Raw genomic sequence first — 22649 nt, forward strand, 5'->3', positions numbered from 1 at the left:
GATTGAGTTGGATTTGGAGGGACCTTGAAGATCACCCAGTTCTGAGCCCCCTGTCGTGGGCTTTGTCCATGGCAGGGGGCTTGGAACTGGGTGATCTTCAACCTTCCATTCGCCCTGCACTCCTCTGGGTCTCTTTGTGGCCTCCAGCCCCAGCGCCGCGCTGGCAGGGCGACGAATTTCCTCTCCCCCACCTAATTAGAGGCAGATGAAGCAGTGGTCAGACACAGATCACCTGTAATGATTTTGCTGACTCGATTATTCTTCTGACAATTAGCTGCGGCTGCCAAAGCCTGGCAGGAATGTCAAAGTCTACTTCCTACGAGGCAGGTAATGTCACAGGTGTGACCATGAAATCAATAACGAGCCACAGCTCCTGCAGAGGGCATCCAGGTCAGATGGAACAGCCCTTAAATTAAACATTGATAAGCAGAACACAATTATCCATCATGTTTAAGTGCCTGCGTGAAATTAGCAGCCGGGGAGCAGCAGCGGCAGGAGGTGGGAGGGCAGCTGCGTGGGGGGAGGCGCTGGAAAGCGCTGGGTCCACCCCGGCTGGGGCTGCCCGGATGCTGGCAGCAGCACCCAGATGTCACCACTGGAGCACACCAGGTCCACCCTGCCTGAGGCTGCAGGAATGCTGGCAACACCCAGATGCCACCACCAGAATATATCAGATCCACCCTGCCTGAGGCTGCAGGAATGCTGGCAGCAGCACCCAGCTGCCATCACTGGAAAGCACCGTGCCCATGCTGCCTGGGGCTACAGGGATGCTGGCAGCAGCACCCAGCTGCCATCACTGGAATATGCAGTGCCCATGCTGCCTGGGGCTACAGGGATGCTGGCAGCAGCACCCAGCTGCCATCACTGGAATATGCAGTGCCCATGCTGCCTGGGGCTGCAGGGATGCTGGCAGCAGCACCCAGCTGCCATCACTGGAAAGCACCGTGCCCATGCTGCCTGGGGCTACAGGGATGCTGACAGCAGCACCCAGCTGCCATCACTGGAATATGCAATGCCCATGCTGCCTGGGGCTACAGGGATGCTGGCAGCAGCACCCAGCTGCCATCACTGGAAAGCACCGTGCCCATGCTGCCTGGGGCTGTAGGGATGCTGGCAGCAGCACCCAGCTGCCCTCCCAGCCAAGAGGTTCAGGTGAAGCTCAGGGTGCCAGCGAGGGGGCTGCAGCTGTGGGGCTCTTTTCCTCCACAGGACACTGGCAGAGGTCTGAAGTAGCCCAGGGCTGCCCCTCCTGGCACATTCACAGGATAGATTGGGTTGGAAAGACCTTGAAGATCATCCTGCTTGGAATTGGGTGATCTTCAACTTTCCACCAACCAAGGTTGCTCAAGGCCTCATCCAACCTGGCCTTGAAAAGCTCCAGGGAGGGGGCACCCACAAACCCCCTGGGCAACCTTGTTCCAGTGTCTCCCCACCCTCCTTGACAAGAATTCCCTCCTCATCACCAGCCTCAATATGCCCTCCTCAAGATTCATTCCCTCTTGTCTTGTCACAACAGCAGATGTCTCTGCTGCTCTTCCCCTTGGCACAACACTGCTTGTGGAGAAGAGGCAGGGCAGGGAGAAGAACACAAATGCAGAGCAGCACAGATGGACCCTGCACTCTTCCTCCAGGGTTTCCCAGGAAGAGTCCTGGAGCTGCAGTGTCCTGTCCTCACCCTTATCTCCTGTGGACAATCTTTTCATAGAATCACAGCATGGGGAGCATTGGATGGGACACCTGGAGATCATCCCAGCACCCTTGCTGAAGCAGGATCTCCCAGGGCAGGTCACACAGCAGCACATCCAGTTGGCTCTGGAAAGCCTTCAGAGAAGGAGACTCCACAACCTCTCTGGCAGCCTGCATCAGGCCTCCAGCAGCCTCACACCAAAGAAATTTTAACTCATATTTAGTTTTGTTTCCAAAGAAAAGCCAAATGCTCTGAACTCCTCAAAGCTTTAGGAGATGAAATGTCCAACTGAGCAGCATCTCTGCCTGCAGGACCTCCACATCTCCACAGCTCAAGGGGTTGGAGTTTGTTTGCATTCCTGCCCAATGACGAAAGGTTTCATACAGACCTGGGCTGGCTGTGGCAGGAGGGTGAAGCTAAGGCTGTGGTTTGCCAGAGGGTGCCCCAGCAGCTGCCCAGCACATCCCAGTGCTGAGCTGCTCAGCCAGGCTCTCCAGCCCATCAGCCTGCCTCTGCTGTTCCTGATGCTGAACCACAGCATCCCAGAGTGGTGGGGGTGGAAGGGACCTCTGGAGATCATCCCCTGTTCCAGCAAGACACCCACAGCAGCTTGCCCAAGACCACAATGGCTTAGGGAGGTTGGAAGCCCTCCAATGAAGGAGACTCCACAACCTCTCTGGGCAGCCTGCTCCAGCCCTCCAGGACCCTCACACCAAACAAGTTTCTCCTCCTGCTCAGCTGGAACTTCCTGAGGTCTGTGGAATGGTTTAGGTTGGAAGGGACCTCAAAGATCAGATCATCCAGTTCCAACTCCCCACCATAGGCAGGGACACCTCCCACTAGAACAGGTCACTCAAGGCCTCATCCAGTCTGGCCTTGAACACCTCCAGGGAGGGAGCAGCCACAACCTGCTGGGCAACCTGTGCCAGTGTCTCACCACCCTCACTGTAAAGCACTTCTTCCTAACATCTAGTTTAAGTCTCCCTTCTGCCAGTTTAAACCCATTACTCCTCCTCCTGTCATTACAAGATCTTATAAACAGTCCCTTCCCAGCCTTCCAGTAGGTGCCCTTCAGATAAGGTCTCCTCAAAGCCTTCTCCAAGCTGAAGAGCCCCAGCTCCTGTAGACTGTCCTCATAGCAGAGGTGCTCCAGCCCTCTGATCTTCTTTGTGGCCCTCCTCTGGAGTCATTCTAACAGTTCAATGTCCTTCCTGTGCTGGGGGCTCCAGAACTGCACACAGTACTCCAGGTGGGGCCTGATGAGAGCAGAGTAGAGGGGGAGAATCCCCTCCCTTGCCCTGCTGGCCACATTGCTCTTGATGCAGCCCAGGACACAGTTGCTGTCTGGGCTGCATGTGCACACTGCTGGCTCCTGTTGAGCTTTTCATCAACCCAGACCCCCAGGTCCTTTTCCTCAGAGCTGCTCTCAGCCATTCCCCACTCAGCCTGTATCTGTGCTTGGGACTGGGCTGACCCAGGTGCAGGACCTTACACTTGGCCTTGATGAATATCATGAGGTTGACCTAGGTCCACCTCTCCAGCCTGTCCAGGTCCCTCTGCATGGATCCCTGCCCTCTCTCAAGTCAACTGTGCCACACAGCTTGGTGCCATCTGCAACCTTGCTGAGGGTGCCCTCGATTCTTCCCTCCATATCACTGACAAAGATGTTACAGAGCACTGGTGGCAGCACTGACCTCTGAGGGACACCACTTGTCACTGGTCTCCAGGTGGACATTGTGCCATTGATCACCACTCTCTGTGTGCTACCATCCAGCCAATTCCTTATCCAGCAGTGCTCCACCCATCAAATCCCTGTTTTTTCCAGTTTGGTGACCAGGATGTCATGTGGGACAGAGACAAATGCCTTACTCAGGTCCAGGCAGATGACATCAGTCAACCTTTCCTTGTCCACTGTCATTGTGATTTCACATAGTTTGTGTCCACTTTGTCTGCACGAAACTCCTGCCCATCTTCCTTGCAGCCTCGGAGCTCCTACGCCTTCTGAACAATCCAAGTCCAACATTTCACATCATTTCTAAGTTTGCCTACAGAAGGCTCTACCTGCAGGCTTGAGCTGAGCTGCACCATCACCCACCTTGATCTTCAAAGTCTGTTTGGTCTCCTTCCCCTCCCTCAACACAAGGCTAAAGCTCCCTGGTTTGAGTCCTTGTTCAATGCACAGACCACAAAGTACTGGAGGGCAACAGATAGCCTAGGTGGGTGAGAGAGAGCAGGGAGGTGTACAGACGGGACAGGGGACACCTTCTGGTGGCCTTGCAGTGTCTGAGGGGGCCCAGCAGAAAGCTTTTGAGCAGGGTCTGTTGTGATAGGCCAAGGGGAGATGGTTTGGACTCAAAGAGGGAGATTAGGAGTGGAGAGAAGGGAGAAAGGTTTGGCACTGAGAGTGAGGAGACCTTGGCCCAGGCTGCCCAGAGAGGTGGGAGCTGCCCCATGGCTGACACCATTGCAGGTCAGGTTGTTCGTGGCTGTGAATAGCCTGCTCTGTTTGAGGCTGCCTTGGGCTTGGGCTGGATGGCCATGGAAGGTCTCTTCCCACACAGCCCAGTCTGGGACTCGGTGATTCTAAGGCAGTGCCTCTGCAGAACCCACCCCACTCCAGTGTCCAACAAAGAGCCACTTGCTGAAACACCTCAGGATAACCAACCCCTGCCCTGGCTGTTGCAAGTGAGACCTTCCTGCCCTGCAACCTGCTCTCTGTCCAGCTCAGCATGGGGCCACCTGGGTGCTGCAGGCACAGCAAGGCACAGCATGCCTGGGTCTCTGGTGCCCAGCTCCACGTGTGGAGGGGTGTAGGAGGAGATGCACGGCAGAGGAGTAGAGAGTCCCACTGCACTCCAGGAGCACACCACCACTGCCTGCAGAGAGGACAATCATCCATCCCTGGTGCCTCACCTGTCAGGGAGGCACTGAGAGGAACGGAGGGCAGATGGAGGTGAGCAAGAGAAGGATGAGACCTTGCAGGACGACACGCAGCAGGCTGATGGTGACACATCCATTAACCCTCTTCTGAGAGGTCCTGCCCATCCTCCACCTGCCTGGACAGCATCAGAGGAGCAACAGGGCAGAAGAATCTCAGGGGCATCCTGCTGCAGGCAGAGCAGCATCCCTCAGGAGAAGGTTCTCTGGGGCAGGCACAGCCCACATGTCACACATGGGCACTCGCCCCAGCATGGCTCCTGCAGGGAACAACCTGCAGCACCCCTCTGTTGCTGAAGATCATGTCCAAAGCCTCTCCCAAAGGAGAAGATGCTGCTAGACAGCTTTGCCCACCCCTAGGGTCACCCATGCTGCAGCACCAACACATCCTAGTGTCTCCTCAAGTATGGCGATGCATGAGGAGAGTTCTCTGGTGTCACATCAGCGCAGGAGACCTCAGCAGCCCTGGGCAAGTGCATGGCTTCCACAGGCAGACATGATCTGCAGGGTGGCAGTGCCATGTTGGACACTTCAGCCACACAGTGGGGCCAACACTGGAGCCAAGCACTGCATAAAGCAGGGTCCTGGCTGGGGCTCTCACTGCTCCCTGCAAGCACCATCCTGTTCCACCCATGGTGCCTGTGCACAGATGTTGTTGTGGCCCCTGGCTGAGAGCATTTCTGAGCTCTAGGCACTGCTTCTGAGTCTCTTCAGTCTTGGCCCTGCACCCAAGAAGGCAGATGGTACCCTGGGCTGCATGAAGAGTGTAGCCAGCATGTCAGGAGAAGTTCTCCTCCATTGCTCTGCCCTGGTCAGGCCACATCTGGAGTACTGAGACCAGTTGTGGGGTCCCCGGCTCAAGAGAGACAGGGAACTCCTGAAGAGTCCAGGGGAGACTGGGAAGCTGCCTAGGGTCCTGCAGCATCTCTGTGAGAAGCAAAGGCTGAGAGCCCTGGGGCTGAGAGCCTGGAGAAGAGCAGCCCCGAAGGGAATCTGATCAATGCTGATCAAGAGCTAAAGGACATGGGGGGGGCAAAAGGATGGGGCCAGGCTCTGCTCAGTAGTGCCCAAGGACAAGACAAGGGCCAAGGGGCACAAACTGGAGGCCAGGAGGAGAAAGTTGTATGAGGGTGTTGGAGGACTGGAGCAGGCTGCCCAGAGAGGTTGTGGAGTCTCCTTCTCTGGAGGCTTTCCAAACCCTTCTGGATGTGCTCCTGTGTGACCTGCCTTGTGTGACCCTACTCTGGCAAGGAGTTGGTCTGGATGATAGAACCACAGAGTCATAGAATCACAGAGCCATAGAATCTGACAATGGCCTGCACCAGAAGGGTCTTCTAGAGGTAATCTAGTCCAGCCCACCTGCAGTCAGCAGGGACATCCCCACTAGATCAGGTCACCAGAAGCACCTTCCATCCCCCCACCATGCTGGGGTGCTGTGGTTCAGCATCAGGAACAGCAGAGGCAGGCTGATGGGCTGGAGAGCCTGGCTGAGCAGCTCAGCACTGGGATGTGCTGGGCAGCTGCTGGGGCACCCTCTGGCAAACCACAGCCTTAGCTTCACCCTCCTGCCACAACCAGCCCAGGTCTGTATGAAACCTTTCATCATTGGGCAGGAATGCAAACAAACTCCAACCCCTTGAGCTGTGGAGATGTGGAGGTCCTGCAGGCAGAGATGCTGCTCAGTTGGACATTTCATCTCCTAAAGCTTTGAGGAGTTCAGAGCATTTGGCTTTCCTTTGGAAACAGAAGGCAATGAAATCTGATTTTCATCTCTGGAATAGTTTTGATCTGCAAAGAGTGATGACCTGAGGGCAGATACAGAAGTGGTCCAAACAAGAGTAAAGGCTGCACACTGCTGGGCAGAGTCCTTCTGCATAAAAAAGAACGTAACCTTTTGCTCTTAACCTTTAACCTTTTGTTTAAAAGAGACTTTTGGGGTCACTGAATCCAACCCTTAACCCAGCGCTGCCAGGGCAGCACCAAACCAGGGCCTCAGCACCACATCTCCATGGTGTTGAAACCCCTCCAGGGATGGGGACTCCTCCACTGCCCTGGGCAGCCCAGGCAGGCCTGGATAACCCTCAAGGGGAAGAAATTGTTCTTCATGTCCAACCTGAACCTCTCCTGGGGCACCCTGAGGCCCTTTCATTTGTCCACAGAGAGCAGAGCCCAACCCCAACCTGGCTGCAGCCTCCTCTCAGGAAGCTGCAGAGAGCAATGAGGTCTCCCTCAGCCTCTTCTTCTCCACACCAAACACCCCCAGCTGCCTCAGCTGCTCCTCCCCAGACCTCTTCTACGGACCCTTCCCTTTGCCCTTCTCTGGACCTGCTCCTGCCCCTCAATGTCCTTCTGGGAGTGAGGGGCCAGAACTGAACCCAGCACTCAAGCTGTGGCCTCAGCAGTGCCCAGCACAGGGGCACAATCCCTGCCCTGCTCCTGCTGCCCACACCATTGTTGATCCAGACCAGGATGCCAGTGCCATTCTTGGCCACCGGGGCACTGCTGGCTCATCTCCATCTGCTGTCACCCAGCACCCCTAGAGGCTTTTCTGCTGGGCACTTTCCAGCCACTCTGTCCCCAGCCTGGTGTGAAGCCAAATGTATCTGAAGAATGAGACCAACTTGTACCCTGAAATTCAAACAGGTGTCGTTGTAGTGATGTTTTCTCTTGATATGGAGACCAAGGGTAAAGGTGACAAATGCCATCCCTCTGTCTCCAGTGGCAGCAGGGAGGGGACAGAGATTGTGCTGAAAGCAGCCAGGGTGGGCACATGTCCCCATCTGCACTGCTATAGCTTGTCACCTAGGCTTGGGAAGAGGCCACTCTGCAAACAACAAGATGCAGCAGCCTGCGAGGAAGCCAAACCAGCTTCCCCCAGCTGTGGGAGGACATCTGAGCAGGGACACATAGCTGGGACAGGGACATGCAGGGCCTTCCCCTGCAGCTCCAGGCACAGCACCAGTGCCAATTACAGCGACCAGTGGCTCTCATCATTCCAAGAGGGATTCAGTGTACATTAAGTGGCCCTGCTGGGCAATCTGTGTTGGTTTGGAAATGACATCAAGTGTTGCCTTCAAAGGAGGAAGAAGCCCCATGTGCCTACTTATCAGGGAGACCACTTAGCCTCCTCCTGTCAAGCAGACGTGTTGAAGGGGAGAGAAAAAGAAGCCTCTCATAAAAATAATGGGCTTCCTGCCACGGCAGATCCCAGCCTGGAAATTGTGTTGTCTGGACAAGGGCAGCTCACCCTGCAGGGTGTTTTACAAGCAGCAAGGAAATAATAAAAATAGTAAAGTAGAATAGAGGGGGGGAAATCCCAACAAGTTCCACTGGCTTCTGCAGTGGCAGCACCAGAGGGAATGGACTGAAGCTCGGTTAGGGGAGATTGAGGATGCAGATGAGGGAGAAATTCTTATCAGTGAGGATGGAGAGATGTTGGAACAGGTTGCCCAGGGAGGCTGTGGATGCCCCTCTCCATGGAGGTGTTCAAGGCCAGTCTGGATGAGACCTTGAGCAACCTGGGCTGGTGGAAGGTCAAAGATCATCCAGTTCCAAGCACTCTGCCATGAGCAAAGCCCATGGCAGGGGACTTGGAACTGGATGGTCTTCAAGGTCCCTTCCAACCCATTCCATGAGAGTCTTGAGCAACCTGTGCTAGGAGGAGGTGTCCCTACCCCATGGCAAGGACTAGGTGCTGGATGACCTTTGAGGTCCCTTCCAAGCCAAACCATTCTGCGAATCTATGAATTGATGAAGTAGCTCAGAACCCAAATCAAGAACACCAAATAAACCAGACACAAAATGTAGAAACCCTCAAGGAAAAGCCCCTTCTCCTGCTCATGGGTGGGGAGTGCTGGCCTGGCTGCTGCTCTGTTCCCATGGACCACTGCATCTCACTTCCCCTTGCACCTCTGGGCTAAGCACCCCCTACACAACTCACAACCCACTGCCAACTTAATCACAGAGAAGAGACCCTCCAAGGGCATCTTGTCCAACCCCCTGCAGGCAGCAGGGACACCTCCAACCAGAGCAGGCTGCACAGAGACACCTCCAGCCTGACCTGTATCTGCAGGGATGGAGCCTTCACCACCTCCCTGGGCAGCCTATGCCAGGGTCTCCCCACCCTCACTCTGCACAACTTCCTCCTGATGTCCAACCTAACTCTGCCCTGCTCCACTTCCAAACCACTGCCCCTCAGCCTAGCCCCACAGGCCCTTCTCAACAGTCCCTCCCCAGCCTGCCTGCAGCTCCCCTGCAGCTATTGAAATGCAGCTCTAAGCTCTCCCTGCAGCCTTCTCTTCTCCAGGCTGCACAGCCCCAGCTCTTCCATCCTGGCCCCATAGCAGAGGTTCTGCAGCCTCTCATTCCAGATGGGGTTCCTCATCTCATCCTTTCCCAGCTGCCCTGCAGCCAGCACACTGCAGGCAGTGACTGGAAGAAGGAGGAGAATTAAACCAGGCTATAGAGCAGCTTCCTGACTAAGAAAGCCATGGAAATTTTAGGCTCCATTTACTTCTCAATCTAATTTTGCCCTCCAATGCACATTATGTGTGGAGTGGGATCTCGTGTGGTTTGATCAGTGCTCTCAACGCGTGCCGGCACAGCGCATCCTCCTCATTGTTGTTTCCTTCCTGCAGCACAGCAGCTGCTCATAAGCACAGCACAGCAGGCTCTGGCAGAGCAGCTCTGTGGCAATCACCACACTGCTGCATAGATCACAGAACCCCGCAGTCATAGCATGGTGGGCTTGGAAGGGACCTCTGGATGTCACCCAGTTCAACCTCCTCTGCCAGGAAAGGGTCGCCCAGGGCAGATCACACAGGAACACTTCCAGGTGGGGTTGGAAGGTCTCCAGACAAGGAGACTCCACAACCTCCCTAGGCAGCTTGCCCCAGCCCTCCAGCACACTCACAACAAACAAGTTGCTCCTCCTGCTCAAATGGAACCTCCTGGGCTCCAGTTCGTGCCCCTTGCCCCTTGTCCTGTCCCAGGGCACCACTGAGCAGAGCCTGGCCCCTTCTTCCCCTCCTTCATATATTTATAAACATTTATCATATCCCCTCTCAACCTTCTCTTCTCCAGGCTCTCATCCCTGGACCTCTCAGCCTTTCCTCCTCACACAGAGGTTCCAGCCCTTTCGGTGTCTTCCTCGCCTCCTCCAGGCTCCCTCCATTAGTTCCCTGCCCCTCTTGATCTGGGGAGCACAGAACTGGGCACAGTGCTCCAAATGTGGCTTCACCAGGGCAGACCAGAGGGGTATGAGAACCTCCCTTGACCTGCTGGCCACACTCTTTGATGCACTCCAGGAGACCATTGTCCCTCTTGTCCACAAGTCCTGTGCCAAGAGGCTCAGCAGCTCCAGGAGACGATGAGGGACTCCCCTGCCTCCAAATGCCAAGCAAGCTGCTCAATATGCTGCAGAAGTGGTGGGAGCAGCTCCTTGGTGACAATCTTCAAATGAAGTGGTTTTTTTTTCCCCCTTTTGTTTCTTTCCCAGCATCTAGCTTGGCTGTGTATGCCCAGGAGCTGTTTCCTCTCTTTGTTAACCACCAGGAGCACGAAGCCAATCTCAGTTTGTGAAGAAGTACAAAGTCCCCTGGCTCTAACAGGTCTCCAGACACTGTCACTACAACCAGAAAAACCACCAGCAGAGAGGGAGATGGAGATGAGCCTGGGTAGTGTTTTGCTGTGCAGCCACAGATGTTCCTGAAAATGAGATGTGCACTGTGAGAGCTGGATGGGCTCCAGCTACTGCTTCTCCAGCAACCAAAAGCCACAGCATGGCTTGGGTTGGAAGGGATCTCAAAGATCATACAGTGCCAAAACCCCTGCCACGGGCAGGGACACCTCCCCAGGCTGCTCAAGGCACTCATAGAATGAGTTGGGTTGGAAGAGATCTTCAACCTTCCACTACCCCAGGTTGGGCTGATCCTCAGCAGCAGGGGCATCAGGGCAGGGAGGGGATTCTGCCCCTCTGATGCACTCTGCTGAGACCCTCCCTGAAGTGCTGGGGCAGCTCTGGAGCCCTCAGCACAGCACAGACAGGGACCTGTTGGAGTGAGACAGAGGAGGCCACACGACGCTCTGAAAGGACCTCCCAAGTTCATCCAGTCCAACCCCCTGCAGCCAGCAGGGACATCCCCAATCACAGCAGGTTGCTCAAGGCCACAGACACGCTGACCTGCAAGGGTGGCAGCCATGGGGCATCTCCCACCTCTCTGGGCACCCTGGGCCAGGCTCTCCCTGCCCTCAGGGCCAAGCCTTTCTCCTTTCTCTGAAACCCTTCCACCCCAGGAGGATCAATATTTATAACCTGCATCTGGAATTAATCTGGGAGGACAGAGACATCTCCTACTTGAGGATCATGGCTACTGCCATCAGCAGTTTTCAGCTCCTCACACCAACAAAAAACACTCACACTCTGAATTTTAACATCTTAATGAGGGCTCAGCACAGCCCAGATCCACCACATTCTGGAATTCCAGTGGCTCTATTTTTACCCTGAATAGCTAAAATCAGGCATTCTGCCTGGAAAAAGTGGAGCTGTGGAACTGTTGACGTGCTTGGGTTTCAGGGTTTTTTTCCCCACCTAAATACTTCTAATTGTCAAAACTGAAGAGTTTTCATAGAACCATAGAGTCAGCCAGGGTTGGAAGGGACCACAAGGATCATCTACTTGCAACTCCCCTGCCATGGCCATGGCCAGGGACACCCTACCCTAGATCAGCCTGGCCACAGCCTCATCCAGCCTGGCCTTAAACACCTCCAGCCATGGGGCCTCAACCACCTCCCTGGGCAACCCATTCCAGGCTCTCACCACTCTCATGCTGAACAACTTCCTCCTCATGTCCAGTCTGAATCTCCCCACCTCCAGCTTCACTCCATTCCCCCTGGGCCTGTCACCCTCTGATATCCTGAAAAGTCCCTCCCCAGCTTTTTTGTAGGCCCCCTTCAGATCCTGGAAGGACACAAGAAGGTCACCTCGGAGCCTCCTCTTCTCCAGACTGAGCAGCCCCAACTCTTTCAATCTGTCCTCACAGCAGAGCTGCTCCAGCCCTCTGAGCATCCCAGTGACCCTTCTCTGGACACACTCCAGCATCTCCACATCCCTCTTGTAATGGGGGCTCCAGAGCTGGATGCAGCACTCCAGGTGGGGTCTCAGCAGAGCAGATTAGAGGGGGAGAATCACCTTCTTCAGCCTGCTGGTCACACTTCTCCTGATGCAGCCCAGGCTCTGCTTGGCTTTCTGGGCTGCAAGTGCACACTGCTGGCTCCTGTTGAGCTTCTCATTTGCCAGCACCCCCAAGTCCCTCTCCTCAGGGTTTTGTTCCCTGCAGCTGAAGGAACTCCTTGTTGGGAATCACTTGGAGGCCAGGTTGCACTTTCCATCTGTGTGGAAGGCAGCAGGACCAGATTCTTATTCCAAGTCCTACCCGCCCCCCCCCCTCCCCAAGCTGTCTGGTGGGTGGGGAGCACTCCCACCATGCAAGCTCAGCTGGTGCTCCAGGTAGCCCAGGAAATAACACACATGTGGATTACAGCACAGAACGTGTCCTGCAGAAACTATCCTGCAGAAAGGGTCCTCCAGTGGGTTCAGAGCCATAAACAGATGAGATGTGGAACTGCAACAGCCATGGGACACAGGAAGGGCTTTGATTGTGTTTGGCCATGGCACTGCTGCTGTCACAACCCTATAGAATGTGTGCCTTGTTTGGAACTTAAACACCAAACTCATCTGCCCAGGCATCTGCAACATCTTGGCAGTGAGGAGGAGACACTGAGGGAGGCCTGATCTCCTGGCTGACTTGGAATCATGCTGGTTTCCCTCCCCACTACTGCAAGTTCATTGCCAAATTAGCAGACACAGGTACCTTGGTGTCAGTTTATCACTGCAGCTTTCTTCAGGGCAACTGGTCTGGCAGTGGTGGTCTGCTGCAGGGTAGGGAGGGTCTGCAGAGGGATCTGGACAGGATGAGTCTGTGGGCTGAGGTCAATGGGATGAGGTTCAACATAGCTAAGGGCTGGGTCCTGCCCTTGGGTCACAACAATCCCAGGAAGGCTCCAGGCTGGGGACAGAGCGACTGGAAAGTGCCCAGTAGAAAAGGCCCTGGGGGTGCTGGGTGACAGCAGCTGGAGATGAGCCAGCAGTGCCCAGGTGGCCAAGGAGGGCACCAGCATCCTGGTCTGGATCAGCAATGGTGTGGGCAGGGATTGTGACCCTGGGCTCAGCACTGCTAAGGTTGCATCCTGAGAGCTGAGTTCAGTTCTGGACCCCTCACACCCAGGACACTGAGGGGCTGAAGCAAGTCCAGAGGAGGGCAACAAAGGTGGGGAAGGGTGTGGAGATCATGGAGAAGGGTCTAGAGAACTTATGAAGAGCAGCTGAGGGACATGGGACTGTTGATCCTGGAGGAAAAGAGGATAAAAGGACACCTCTCTGCTCTCTACAGCTCTTTGAGAGGAGGCTGGAACCAAGTGGGGATTGGGTCCCAAGCAAAAAGCAAGCAAAAGCAGAGAGGGAAGAGCATGAAGTTGTCCCAGGGCAGGTTCAGGTTGGGCATGAGGAACAGAAAGAGTTATCTAGGCCTGTCCCAGGCTGCCCAGGGCAGTGCTGGAGTCCCCATCCTTGGAGGGGTTTCAAAGCCATAGAGATGTGGTGCTGAGGGTCTTGGTTTGGTGGTGCCCTGGCAGTGCTGGGTTAAGGGTTGGAACCTGATGATCTTGGAGGCCTTTTCTAACCTAAATGATTCCATGATTCATCTCTATCAAGAAATGTGTCAGTTGAGCAAAAGTATTCCAATGTGATCTTTCTGTCAGGGAATCTGTTCATGGCCATGGGATGCTGCAGTGGTACCAGGGCTGAGGGGCATCTCCCCCACTGCACAGCCTGCCCAGGTCTGTGTGAGATGCTCAGAGCTTGCTCAGCAGAAGGGTTTGGGTTGGAAGGGACTTCAAAGACCATCCAGTTCCAACCCCCTGCCATGGGCAGGGACAACTTTCACCAGCCCAGGTTTCTCGAGGCCTCATCCAGCCTAGCCTTCAACACCTCCAGGGGGAGAGCAGCCACAGCCTCCCTGGGCAGCCTGTGCCAGTGTCTCCCCATCTCACTCTCAACAATTTCTTCCTCCTCTCCACTCTCAGTCTTCCCTCTCCCAGCTCAAAGCCATTGTCCTTTGGGCATTCCCAGCCCTTGTCAGAAGTATCTCCTCGTCTCTCTTCAAGCCCTTTCAGGTACAGGAAGGCTGCTCTAAGGTCTCCCTGCAGCTTTCTCTTCTCCATAAACTTCCACTGGAAGCTCTTGGCTGAAAGCTGCCCCCCTGAAGGGTTCCTTTTTCTGAGGAACATGGCTGAGGATGGTGAGCAGTGAGACAGAAGTGAGGTGGGAGGGAGGCCAGAGGAGGTCCCCATCCCACCATGGTGTCAGGATTTATAACTGTATTAAGCAGCACAGTGGGGCAACCATCCATCACCCCCCCTTCTCCCCACATCACAGACAATAAAAGGCTTTGGCAGTCAAAGCCATTCATCATCATAAAGACTTGAGAGGTTCCAGCCATCAATTTCACTCACACCCTTAATGCACTGCAGAGGAAGGATGCAGGTTTGGCGGCACAGGAATGGAAAAGAGAGGGAGAGAAAAAAAAGGGGAAATAACTAAAAGGAAAATAAGTAAATGAGAAGAAAGATTGGGAAGGTCAGAGAATGGCCCTGGCCCAGGCTGCCCAGAGAGGTTGTGGAGTCTCCTTCTCTGGAAAGATTCCAACTGCCTCCGGCCACTGCGATCCCCGGCTGGGGGTGGGGGTGGGTGGGGGCATGTGGACTGGATAGTCTCCAGAGGTCTCTTCCAGCCCCACCATGGTGGGATTTCCTGAGCCCAGATTCCCTTGAAGACAGCTGTTTAATGGCCCAAGCAGAGCTGTAGAGCTGTCCTGCTCCCCACAGGGCTTGTCTGATGCTCAGGGATGCTCCTCAGCTGTCTCCATCCCTGCATCCCCCTCCGTCAAGTTCCTGTTCCCTGCACCATCTTTGTGCCAAGCTTGGCCTCAGGCTGGAGCAAGGGTGGTGAGCATGGGATCACCACATCCACAGCAGTGGTGCTGCCTTCCCCGCTGCAGGGGCTGCAGGGCCATCGTGGGCCTCTACAGTGGGAAGGGACTGGTGTGGACCACTCCCCCAGTGCCTGCTGCAGCCAGGGGGACCTCAGAGCAGCCGCTAGAGAAAGCAAGAAGTTCAGTGAGTGCCTGCAGGCAACACCTTGCAGAGCAGAGCATGTGGACATCCCTGGGGCACCCTGCCACACCAGAGCCTTGGTGCAGAGCCCAGGACACTATTGCCTGGGGCAGCCCTGCCTGTAAACCGGAGAGAGAAGGGTCTGAGAGATGGACACTCAGTGCTCAGGAGCTGGCTGGGTGGCTGCACTCAGAGAGCTGCAGTCCACATGGGGCCAGTGGACATCCTCAGGGTCAGTGCTTCTTCAGCAGGTTTGAACCCCAGGGACAGTGTGGCTGAGAGAGCTCCAGCAGGTTTGCTGGTGACACCAAGCTGGGCGGTGTGGTCAGCATGCTGGAGGGACAAGATGCCATCCAGAGAGACCTTCACAGGCTGGAGAGGTGGGTCCCTGGGCACCTCATGGGGTTCATGGCTTCTCACATGGGCACAGTGTGACAGGGCAGGGCATTGTCGTTTACACTTAAAGGGGAGGGTCTGGATCAGGCACTACCAAGATGTTCTTAACTCTGGGGTGCTGGAGGCACCCAAACAGTTGTGGATGCTCCATTCCTGGAGGTGTTCAAGGCCAGACTGAATGAAACCTTGGGCAGCCTGGGCTAGTGAGGGGTGCTTCAAGAGGCCCAGCAGAAAGCTGGAGACAGGCTTTCGAGCAGGGTCTGTTGTGACAGGCCACGGGGGAATGGTTTGGACTCAAAGAGGGAGATTGAGAGTGGAGAGAAGGCAGAAAGGTTTGATCCTGAGGGTGGGGAAAGACTGATCCAGGGTGCCCATAGAGGTGGAAGCTGCCTCATGGCTGGCACCACTGCAGGTCAGGTTGTGGCTGTGAGCAGTCTGCTCTGACTGAGGATGTCCCTGCTAGATGGAAGAGATGGTCTCTAAAGGTCCCTTCAACCCAGACCATGCCATGCCCCCATGAAAACAAGGCCAAGCTCCCCTCTGCTGTAGCAGAAGTCATACACACACACACACCTCTCCCAAAACACCCTCAGAGCACCTGAAGCCTGTTTCTGCCTTGTCTCAGCAATGGGCACCCTTGCCCATCCCTACTGGGAACAGCAAGCAGCTGCTGTCGACATGGAGTTGCCAGAGCTTCAGCAGCATCATGCTGCCCCTGGTCCTGGCTCTGCACTTGAGCCATCTCTCCTGGAGACCACAGCATGAGGCTGGGGACCTCACTCCCTGGGCTTCACAGGGCTGCCCACAGCCAGGCCCTTGGGGAAGCACCAGCACTGCACAGCACCCCAGAAACAGCACCCACCCCTCTTGCTGCTCATGTCAGCTGGGACACCTCACACCCCAGCTTTGTGTTGTCCTCCTAAGTTTCTCCTATATTCCTCTTAGATTCCTCCTAGATGCCTCCTAGATTCCTCCTAAGTCCCTCCCAGACTGAAGATTCCCCCTTGCTCCCATTCCTAGGCAGTGGCAGGAGAGTGTGTGCTGCTGGCAGACACCAGGTGTGCCCCTGGCATGCTTTCCATCACCCTGCATTGCACAGAGCCCCTGAGCTCTCTCTGTGTCTCCACTGCCTCTCTTCCCAAGCCATTGGTCCAGCAACTCTCTGTCTCCCATGCATCTGTAGGGAACCTCCTCAGTGGGCCAGGTCCCAGAGCAGAAGTGACCCAGACCTGGTCAGCTGAGGCCACCCTGTGCTCAGGGAGGACAACCAAGGTGGAGGAGGGTCTGGAGAACAGGGCTGGAGAGGAGCAGCTGAGGGAGCTGGGAGTGTTCAGCCTGGAGGAGGCTGAAGGGAGACCTCATTGGTCTCTACAGCTGCCTGAGAGGAGCCAGGTGAGGGTTGGGATCTGCTTCCAAACAAGAAGAGGCAGGATAAGAGGCAAAGGCCTCAAGCTGCACCAGGAGAGGATTAGGTTGACCAAGAGGAAAAATTACTTCCCCTTGAGGGTGGTCAGTGCTGGTCCCAGGCTGCCCAGGGCAGTGGTGGAGTTCCCATCCCTGAAGGGTTTCAAAGCCATATAGCTGTGGTGCTGCAGGCCATGGTTTGGTGGTGCCCTGGCAGTGCTGGGGTAGGGGTTGGACTCCATGACCTTGAATGCCTCTTCCAAAGGATTCTCTGCTTCTCAGCCCCAGCCCTGCTGCAATCAGGACCAGCTCAGGGCCACCAGAACCCTCTTGTCTTAATCCTGCTGCCATGGCTGCTCGAGTTGTTTTTATTATCCACTCCACAACGGTGCTGGGGGGCAGGGGGTGGGGGAGGCAGATTTTAATTAATTAGAGATTGCAAAATCCTTTAAGTAAAAAGATGCTATGCAAATGCAAATTGTTGTTCTCCATGCTTTGCACCAAAAGATGTTTACCATCCTTACATTCCACGTTTAAATCCATCTGCTGGGACCTGGTGCTGAGCATCATCAAAAGAGGCAGTTAATAGCCTGGGTCTTGGTGGGGGACCAGTGGCCTCCAACGTGCTTGGTTCTGGTTTTGAGCAGCAAGATAAGAATTCAGACAAATGGGAGAAATTCAGCAGTGCCACTAAAAATGGCACTTTTATCTCTCACGTTGGCTGCCTTAGCCCAGGGAGCTGGGGTGGCCTTTTGACTAGGCTTCCAGCTGGGAGAGAGGGATGGGTGATGGGGAACATCTGCACTGTTACCTACCCAAGCCTGGGCGCCAAGCTGTGCTGCACCTGGAGCCAGCCACCCACCAGCAAGCTCCTAAGCTTCCAGGCAGCACCACAGAAACTAAAGGAATACCTGGAGTTCAGTGTTTTGGTTAGAGGAGACCTCAGAACATACAGTCACAGAGCTGCTGAAGTGGTAAGGGACCTCTGACACCATTGTGCCCAATAGCTCACCCAGAGCTCACAATCCCACCACTGCTGCTAAGCCACTGCCACCAAACCACACCCCTCATCACCACACGCACCGCTGAGATCATGGAGTCCATCCCTTAACCCAGCACTGCCAGGGCACCACCAAACAGGGCCCTCAGCACCACAGCTACACAGCCTGGAAACCCCTCCAGGGGTGGACACTCCTGCACTGCCCTGGGCAGCCTGCGCCAGGCCTTGACAACCCTTTCCATGAAGGAAGTGTTCCTCATGTCCAACCTAAACTTGTCCTGGGGCAACCTGGGGCTTTCTCCTCTTCTCCTGTCACTTGTTCCTTGCAGAAGAGCCCAAACCCCACCTGGCTGCAGCCTCCTCTCAGGGAGCTGCAGACAGCAATGAGGTCTCCCTCAGCCTCCTCTTCTCCTCACTAAACACCCCCAACTCCTTCAGCAGCTCCTCCTCAGACCTCTTCACCAGACCCTTCCCCACCTCTGTTGCCCTTCTCTGGACTTGCTCCAGCCTCTCAATGTCTTTCTGGAAGGAAGGTGCCCAGAACTGAACCCAGCACTCAATCTGTGGCCTAGGCAGTGCTCCTGCTCTGCTCCTGCTGCCCATAGCATTTCTGTTCCAGACCAGGATGCTGATGCCCTTCTTGGCCACCTGGGTGCTGCTGGATGTTTAATCACTGATCAAGATTCCCAAGTGAGGACAAGATACTCGACCCAAACATAATGGCCTCAGAAGGAAACTTTTTGTTTTCACTACCCCAATTAGCCAGGAAAAAAAAAAAAAAAAAAAAAAAGGCAAGGCATTTTTTCTGTGAAAAAAGAAAAGAAAAACCAGTTTCAAGATCACTCAGCCTTTCTTGGCCTTCTTCAAAACTGTGTGGAGGAAATTGTGGAAATGTTCCATGATCTTCTTTCTAGCAAAAATAGCTCACTCTGGAACCCCTTTTCACCCAGGGACTGAAAAACTTCCTTCTTTGAAAGACAAATTGTCCAAATCCTATTGTTCAGCAGCAAAATTCTCACCTTCCAATATTTCAGCCATCATCAGCTGCATGGTGGCTCCCCCCAGGACTTTCATTTGCCCCTCCTCCCTGTCCTCAGGGAAGATCCAGCTCACCTTTGCAGGTCCAGCTTCAGCAAAGTGCTCCTCATGCCCTCAGGGGCCACTGGAAAGAGACAGGCACCCTCCAATGAGCATCCCCCCTCCCTGAAGGTGTTCAAGGCCAGGTTGGATGAGGCCTTGAGCAAGCTGGGATAGTGGGAGGTGTCCCTGCCCGTGGCAGGGCTGTTGGAGCTGGATGGTCCTCAAGATCCATTCTAACCTGACCCATTCTATAATTGTATGGACCCAAATCCAGCCTGTGACTATGAACCCCTGATTTTACACCCAGATACACATGGGGTGAAATCACCTTCTCCAGGAGCTTTCTCCTTTCAGCCTGCAGATCTTGCTGCAAGGATGACCTCCTGCTGGCATCTTGAACAGTGGGATGTCAGTGAGGGGAGTCCACTGCTACATCACTCTTAAGGCACAAAGGCATTCAAAGGATAAAAGGAGCCCAGGTTCTTTCACTGTGGTCACCAAGCTCTGGGTTTAAACCTAAACCCACAATAGCAAACTGTAGAACCACCTGGACAGAAGCTTTTGGGATTAAACTTCTGCTCACATAGAATCCCCCACTTCTGGGACTTCACTCTAGTGGGTGATTGACCCTGCACCACTTCTGTGCCTCTCTGCAGTAAGAGCTGCCCTCACTGTGAACATCAGGTGTGCAAGAGAGCCCAGAGCCATATCTGATGATGTCTTACCCAAGGCTATGCAGGGAAGCTTTGTCTTTGCTTCTGAACCTCACAGCACTTTCCTGCACAAGGAGTGCTGAGGTGTCTCAGGGTCCATAAAAGGCAGATCAGATCAAAACAGAAGCAGCCCCCTCTTGGCTCCTTCCAGAAGCAGTTCCAGCAGTGCAGAGGAAAGGAGAGCAGAGCTCAGCTCCTGTCTGCAGCAGAGCTCTATCAGCTTCTGTCCTCAGCTTGGCAGTAGTGAAGTCAGAACTCAGAAGAGGCTTGGTTCTGAGGTGGGATGAGCTGTCAGGGGCCAGGCAAGAGTGGGCAATGTTTCCTTCATGGTCCACCTGGACCTTCAGCAAAGAGTTCAGCCTGTGAGGCTGCTCACCTTACCTCTCCACACAGATCATCTGCTCTGCTGGGATGTACACAGTTCACCACACACCACTCGTGCAGCTTCTCACTAAGACCAAACTCTTGATTCCTTTGGGGTACTCCCAAGACACATAAAAGGGAAGATCTCCCCCCAAACTACTCTGCCCTAATCAGGCCACATCTGGAGTCCTGGGGCCAGCTCTGGGCTCCCCAGTTCAAGAGAGGCTGGAAACTGCTGGAGAGAGTCCAGGCGAGTCTACAAAGCTGCTGAGGGTCCTGGGGCAGCTCTGTGAGGAGCATAGGCTGAGAGCCCTGGAGCTGAGAGCCTGGTGAAGAGCAGCCCCAGAGGGGATCTGATCAACACTCAGCAGGAGCTAAAGGACATGTGGGGGGCAAGAGGGTGGGGAAAGACTCTGCTCACTCATGCCCAGAGACAGGACAAGGGGCAAGGGGCACAAGCTGGAGCCGAGGAGGTTGCATCTGAGCAGAAGGAGCAACTTGTTTGTTGTGAGGGTGCTGGAGGGATGGAGCAGGCTGCCCAGAAAGGCTGTGGAACCTCCTTCTCAGCAGAGCTTCCAACCCCCCCCTGGCCATTGTGCTTCTGGGCAAGCTGTTATGAGTCCTCCTGCTGGAGAAGGGGGGTTGGAGTGGGTGATCTCCAGAGGGCCCTTCCAACCCCCACCATGCTGGGATGCTGTGACACTTCTGCAGCTGTAGATGAAGCTGCTGACAGTGGCTCCTGGCTCTGCTAATGGAAGTGGACACCTCAGTCAGGACATGCCCCGTGCTGCAGAGCCACAGAAAGGTGTCAGCTCAGCGCTGCTTTGTCCTCTCAAAGTGATTCTGACCAGGCTGAAGTCATCAAGCTGGAGCAGGGAAAATGCATCTGCAGGTAATTAGTAACAATCAGGGGCTGCTGGGGAAGTGCTGAGGCAGCAGGAAGGAGCTGGGCAGATGTCATCAGCAGTAATGGGGACAGCACTGATGGAGCACAGCAGCCAGCGCTGAGCACAGGGGTTGAGGACCTCACATAGAGAGTGAAACCAAAGAGACACAGAGAAATTGAGTGGTCCTCTCATCACAGGTCAGGCTGCTGGTCTATCACACACTGCAACGTGGAAACACTGAGTACTTCCAAACTTCTAGGAGTAGAGCCCAAGACTGAAGCCATCTTGGCTGAAAACAATTTTGCGTCATTTGCTTTCAGAACTGCTCTTGTGGCCTGGGATAGAGGAGCAGTGCCCCCACAGCACCCCAAGGACACCAGCACCACCTCTCCTTTCAGCAGCAAGGAAGAGAAGCTCCAGTGGTGACCCAAGTGCAGCAGGGACACACAGAGAGAACAGGCACAGGGAACACAGAGCAAGCAGAGTGAAATTTCCTTTGGATGATTCCTGCAATCCCTCCAGGACACAACTTTGCTATTTCCTCACCATTTCTGTGAGAAGCAGTGGGTCACAACTGAGGAGGTGGCCACAAAACTTATCACCCTCCAGCCTGGGGATGCTGAGCAGATGCAGATGGTGCTGCATTCCTCAGCCACTCAGCCTGTGCTTTCCCCTCCAATGCTCAGCCCTCATGCACAGTTACAGTCCAGATCTGGCACAAAGCACTGGCTGGAACTAAAACCATCCAAAATTCATCCTCTCTGGAACCCCTGTGTTGTGGAGGGCCTGTAGGCCCAAAACCAGGCTTGTTTATGCCTTGCCTTGCCTGGACATGTTTTTCTGCCAGCACCCCTGGTTGTAAACAGGTTGTGTAAGCCACACACACCCAGCTCATGTCTCCCTGGGGCAAGCCCATGTGATCCCCATATTTGGGAAAGTCCAGGCAAGAGCCTTCTGCCTATTATGGTAAGGTTTGGCTAACTGCCAACCTGATTGGTCATTCTAGTGGCCAAAGAGGCCATTAATCTTGGCCCACAGTCAATAAATAGGGGTGCACAGGTAAACAATGTGCTCTGACCCTACCCGCAGCTCAGCTCGGACCCCATTGCAGCGCTCAGCTCAGATCCACAGGCACAGATCCTGCATAGCTCAGCCACTCAGATAGCTCAGAGGCTCAGACCCCATGCTCTGGCTCACTCGCAGCTTACCTGCCTGCACACCTTTCTTGCAGAGCTCATTTAAGCCTGCACATACATATATAAGGAGCCTATAGCCTCCTAAGCCAGCTGTGCACATCTGCACACCATTGTGCTGTTGGGACCAGATCCTGCACTGCCTTACCTACGGAGCTCATACTCCCAGCAGCCGCGCACACTTTGCATGCCTGCTGCCTATCATTGCCTGGTGAAAGCCACTGCTGCTGAGAGAACCAGGAAGCAGACTCTGGATTGTCTGTGCACACACACACAGCCTGAAGCCATGAACAACCATTCTCCTGTTCCTGAAACCCTGCCAGCTCAGAATCCCTGGACAATGCATCCAGAAGAAGCCAGCAGCACCAAAGGCAGAGATCGTCCCTCGCCAGGAGAACAAAGGTTAGAGAAAACTTATTTCACAGTATCACAGTATCACAGTATCACACAGTATCACAGTATCACCAAGGATGGAAGAGACCTCACAGATCATCAAGTCCAACCCTTTACCACAGAGCTCAAGGCTAGACCATGGCACCAAGTGCCACATCCAATCTTGCCTTGAACAGCTCCAGGGACGGCGACTCCACCACCTCCCCAGGCAGCCCATTCCAGTGTCCAATGACTCTCTCAGTGAAGAACTTTCTCCTCACCTCCAGCCTAAATCTCCCCTGGCGCAGCCTGAGGCTGTGTCCTCTCGTTCTGGCCACCTGAGAGAAGAGAGCAACCTTCCCCTGGCCAGAAACTGGGAAGACTTAT

General features: G+C 54.7%; 1 protein-coding gene across 7 annotated transcripts in view; it reads right to left on the reverse strand.

The window, feature by feature from the left end:
- Nucleotides 1–22649, reverse strand: part of PAX5 (paired box 5) — a 148502-nt gene that overhangs the window by 42519 nt on the left and 83334 nt on the right. The window lies entirely within an intron of this gene.

This window comes from Pogoniulus pusillus, chromosome Z (genome assembly GCF_015220805.1).
Source record: "Pogoniulus pusillus isolate bPogPus1 chromosome Z, bPogPus1.pri, whole genome shotgun sequence".
In the NCBI taxonomy this organism is placed as follows: domain Eukaryota; kingdom Metazoa; phylum Chordata; class Aves; order Piciformes; family Lybiidae; genus Pogoniulus; species Pogoniulus pusillus.